The following is a 5206-nucleotide window of genomic DNA, read 5'->3' on the forward strand; positions in this document are numbered from 1 at the left end:
CCTGATGTTCAGGGTGAACTTCCTGTGTTTCAGTTTGTACCCATTGATTCTCATCTGTCACAGGTCACCACTGAGAAGAACCTGGCTCCAATCCTCTTTGCATTCATCCCCTCAGGTATTGATACATGTCATAAGACTTCCCTAAGCTTGCTCTTCTCCTGGCTGAACAGCCCCATCTCGCTGACTTTCCTTGCAGGGCAGGTACTCCAGTCCCTTCAACACCTCAGTGGTCCCTCACTGGACTTGTATCTTGGACAGGGAAGACCAAAACTGCTTACAGTCAGTCCTATCTTAGTGCTGTCACTCTTAGAGCACCCTGGGCCAAAACTCAGTGATTCAGACAAACTTGCTCTGGGGCTCCTTAACCCCAGCGCTGGCAAGTGACCAGAGAGGAGCCCTGAGGGCTGAGCCTCTCCAGTAGCTATGGGGAGATGGAGAGCAGTTTTGGTGCTCATGCTGATGGCTGTGTGGGGCAGGATGGCCCAGGAAGAACACTCTGCCTGTCCTGCCCAGATGAGGTGAAGGCTGGCTCTTGGGCAATCCACAGCTGTCTACCCCTGGACAGCCCCATGCAGTGCTGGGATTGCTGCTGCCATCCTTTTTGAGCAAGGGGAAGTGCCATGGTGGTATCGGGGGAATCAGAGGAATTTAATCTTTCCTTTTCCCCTCATTTCTTCCAACCCCTGAAAGTATCAACAGCAGTATGACCTTCCATGAAGCCCCATTTCTCCACTCTTCCTCTTTCTCTGCTCAATCTCCTGAGACATCTTTGCACCTCATTTTCCCAGGTAAGCAATCACTACCACCCTCTCCCTGGCCCTCCCACGTCCTTTCCTTCCCTCTCTCCTGTTTTTTTTTCCCCACTGGGAAAGATAGTCTGTATAATTAAGTTAGCACATGGATTCTACATTTATATATATTTATGAAATAACAAATAATGTTTGAAACAAATAAAATTAATGCATACAAATAAAGTTAGTCCATTGGGCTGCAGATAAAGCTGAACTGCATAGTAAGAGATGTTTGCCCATTTTTTTCTTTCTATTAATATAGCTCTATAAAGATAAAAGTAATACACAAGGGAAAGAACCCTTTCAATAACAAATAAACCAGTATATTTTATCTTAATGCATTAACCTAGTATTATGTTAAGGAACAGAAATGACCTTGGATACATGCTCAAGTTTAATAATTAACAGCTAGCTTTGAAATTACAATTTGCTGATATTAAAATGTCTTTTACAAAGTGAGTTTACTTTAAAACCTTTCTAGCTATATATTCCCTTAAAAGTGTATCTAAAGATATAGAACTTATCAGTTGTAGAAAATATGCCTTCCCCAGTCAATGACAGAGAGAGTATTTAGAATAAAAACTTTCTATTTTCAACTGAAACTCAATATTGATTTCTTTTTCCACTCTACACCTTGGAAAACAAAGGACAGTTTTTCTGGTAACCTGATTCCTCTCCTCACCCTGCTCTTCAGACCTCCTTCAGGTGAGAGATGCTTCTGCTGAGGTTTCCTCTACAGTTGCACCTGATGCTCATGGTGAGTAAACGAGGGGCAGAGGTAGGGAAAGAGGGGAAGAGCCTTAGGAGATGGGGAGTAGAGCACATCTGGCTTTTCTGAAGCTGACTGGTAGGGATCATTACTCTATTCCCTTTAAGATGTGGTGAATATGGGTTTCTGTGTGGAAAAAATGGGAGTAATAATGGTGTGCTACCCAAATCTGGGAACAGGAAAGTCGGAGGCAATGTGTCTGATTAAAACACAGCTTTGTCTCCGGACCTCCAGGCTTCTTATGAATTGTGTCAGCTGGCTTTTCAGAACTGTGGGGGTGTGAAAACTTTCAGCTTTGTTCACCCACCACAGGTGTTCACTGTCCAGCATAGTCAGTGTTTCCTCTGAGATTGATGAAAAGTGCAGCCCTAGCTGCCCAGCCTTGAGCTCAGAGAAGGCAGAGAAATGTTCAGGGCTTTCTGACTGAGAGCAGCATGGAGGCATGGCCTTGGGATGGCATAAAGTAGGGCTGTTGAGAGGAAAGAATCTCAAAATCCAGGTTTTCATCCTCAGATCTGGAGGCTTCCTGGCCTTGCAGCATCATTGGCAGGAAGACTAAATAAGGATTGACATGGACTGGTGTGGAAGGTGTTCCCCAAGCAGAGAGGAATAATGTAGAAAGTCCTGGGGCATTTTGTAGGAGAATTATGAGCTTTTGACAACTTCGTGCTGAGGTGGAACCTGGTCAAATAACTTCCATGCTGCAGAGCTGATCGTGTCACACATGAGAACACTGGAGTGATGTATGAGCAAAGAAAAGAGATGTGAAGAGGCAGGAAAAAGCAACCCCAGAGATCTTAAGAGAGGTGGTTGCCTGGGATGGGGCAGTTCCTACTCTGCCCCATGTGCTGGATAATCTCTTCTGCAGAAACAGCGTGAGTAGTAGGGCAGCCATGGGGAGGGGGAGGAACTTACTCTTCTATGTGAGATTAGAGAGAGAAAACAACAACAAAAGCACTGAAAATTGCAGAGAGTGAAGAGGTGGTCTGTGTGCACTGTGTGTTCTGTCCTTCCAGGGGCTGCTCTGCTGCCCTTCAGAAGTGAGGCAGAGCTCATGGTTTTAAACAGGAGGAACACAAGATTGAGGCTGATAGCGTCACATCTCAGACAGTATCATACCTTTGGATGCTGACAGGTTTTAACATGAATTATTGTCACCCAAGTTCACTGCTTGGTTGAATTGCTTTGCCTGTCCCAAATGTCCCTCAGATGTACTTGTTCCACAAGGCTTGTCACCTAAGCACTACTGCAATATCAGAAATCTCTTGTCATATCCTCTTTGTTCGTAGTCAAGACTTGGCACTGCTGTTACTCATCAATTTGGTGGCTTCAGAGCAGCTGCTAAGTACACTTGGGAAGGACTTTTCTCAAGGTGCACCTGAGCCAAGAAATGTAACAATGAGAAAAATTGGTATATCAGTTTCAGTCACTCACCTTTAGTGGGGATATGGTTGCAATGCTCTTGCGTTACATTAGTCAATATTTATCTACAGAAAGAATCAAGACAAAACAGAAAAGTCTTACTCTTTGCCTAATTGTGTTGTTTTGCCTTTGGCCATTTCTATTTATGTGTGGATTGTGTGATATCATACATCTGTTTAGAATTCTGCTAAGGCATCTGTGTTATATTTTAAAAATAGTATTCCCTTTTAACAAGAGCTGCATCCTGTGGTGATGACAGGCCTGCCGTTCCAAGTCTCAAGTGTCCTCCTTGATGACAGTAGAAGGCAAATATCACCAGATCTTCCCAACCTGCTGTTTTCCCCTGGATGAACTATTCTTTTTGTGTTTGTTTAGTATGTAATATTAAAGTGGTATTAAGCCTGTAATCTCCTATTAAATCAAATGAGATAGGAGTGCTGATTTTGTTTAAGTCTGGAGGTGAGAGCCGCTTGCATGAAGATATTTCTTTTCAAAAGGGACCCAACTAAATAATTAATTAAATAATGATTAATTTTTTTTCAGGCAGCAAGAGAAAGAGCTCAATAGGATAAACACTCAGGGTATTTCTCATTAATTTAGAAGTCACTTTCATGAGAACAATAAAGAAATCACTTGTGGGAAGATAATCCAAAGTTAGCTAAGCCTTGATTCAGTAGTGATGGATTTGCTGTCTCCAGTGGTTCATATTATGCCTTTAGGTCAACAGCATTGTTCTTTAAAGTTTGGTCTTGGAGTTGGTTGCATAAGAATTTAACTTTCCTTTAAAGATAAAAGGAAGGAGCTTCCTGCAGTCTAGAAAAGGAATTTAAAATGCCACCAGAGCCAACTGTGATTAGGATGAATTTACTTTGTGTGGAGGGGAGTGAGGGGAGCTCAGCAGTATTTATGATGTGGATGAGCCATTGGCTGTTGCTGTGGGGATCCACATAGGCACGCAGATGTGCATCAGAGGTGGCAGCAGAGCACGTGCTGTTTGTGCCCAAAAGCACAATATTAAATCATGAGTGGGCTTGTTTGTGGGCATGGATCCTACCATATTAAATTAGACCTTTATTTAACCTAGTGACATTATGACATTAGTTCAATGTGATTGACCACACATTATTGCCTCTGCTCTGTTTGTTTCTGTGTTTTGTTTGAGGTCACAATGCAAGTAGAATGCCTGGGTACTGGGGGTGGAAACTTCTGTATTAATTTTGTAGCCACAAAGGTGGGACTTTTCCCAGTGGATAGCCAACATGGGATACTTAAATTGTAAAACCCTAGTTGAAACAAGACTTCTCTATCTCTTACTCTGTGGTAGGAAGATGAGCTCAGCATTTTGTGTGCTTTATCTGAGGGGTAAACTTCTAACTTGCCTAGAACTGAAAACTACAGGAGCTTTGTCTTCCTTAGCATTTTATTGAGAATAGCAGATACCAGTTTTTCATGTCTACCTTCTCTAGTAGTGAAGACAAAACCAGTCTTGGGATATCTACCACCTGAAAACTCTGTGTGTCCTTTTCCACTGTGGTGAGCACATCCTTCCCTGAGCAATTCTGTAGCAAGTCATGACTCCTCTGTCAATACCACCACTGCTTATCCTGAGATTGTACCACAGTGTGTGAGAGGGAGAAACTCATTCCTTTAAGGAAACCAGGATAGTTAATGCCTGTAGAGAAAATTTCTGAAGACTTTGCATTGCTGCTGGCATGCAGTAGGGAAGAGGAGTAACCAACAGGAGGGAGTTTACAGCAGAAGCAGTGATTTGAAATATTTCCTTAATGAGACTAAAAAAAAGAATTATGAGGAAGCATTGCTTGACAGGGGATATCTTCTCTCCCATGTGAGGAAGCTTTAAAATGTAAGCTGTGTCCATGAACTGTCAATTATCGTTACATTAGTAATGATTATGCAGTTTTTAGGAGAAGGAATGGAAGGTGAGGCTCTGCAAGCCTCTAGGGTCCCATTGACACACCAGGGGGTTTCTACGCAAATGCCCTGTTGCTCCCTGCTAATTATATATGCTTGACTTTACACCTTAAAAATACCTTGGCCTCTATGATAAGAAGTTTCACACATTCCCTGTCTTTCCAAGCAGAGCTTGTACTCAAACATGCAAATTAAAACTCACATTCTTTCCCACAAAGAGTTAGAACTGTGCTCATCTACTTCTCATGGTTTTCATCAGATGGCTGTAAACAAAATAATGAACAATTAAAAA

General features: G+C 42.4%; 1 long non-coding RNA gene across 1 annotated transcript; it reads right to left on the reverse strand.

Annotated features, from left to right (window-relative positions):
• Positions 1-1339: 1339 nt before the first annotated feature.
• On the reverse strand, positions 1340-4001 carry LOC146441623 (uncharacterized). The gene is made up of 3 exons (XR_014850458.1): positions 3616-4001; positions 2680-2938; positions 1340-1686 (listed from the first exon to the last, which is right to left on the reverse strand). It is a non-coding gene; the product is annotated as an uncharacterized LOC146441623 (long non-coding RNA).
• Positions 4002-5206: the final 1205 nt, after the last annotated feature.

This window comes from Lichenostomus cassidix, chromosome 2 (assembly GCF_008360975.1).
Source record: "Lichenostomus cassidix isolate B80296 chromosome 2, HeHo_3.0, whole genome shotgun sequence".
NCBI classification, from domain to species: Eukaryota; Metazoa; Chordata; class Aves; order Passeriformes; family Meliphagidae; genus Lichenostomus; species Lichenostomus cassidix.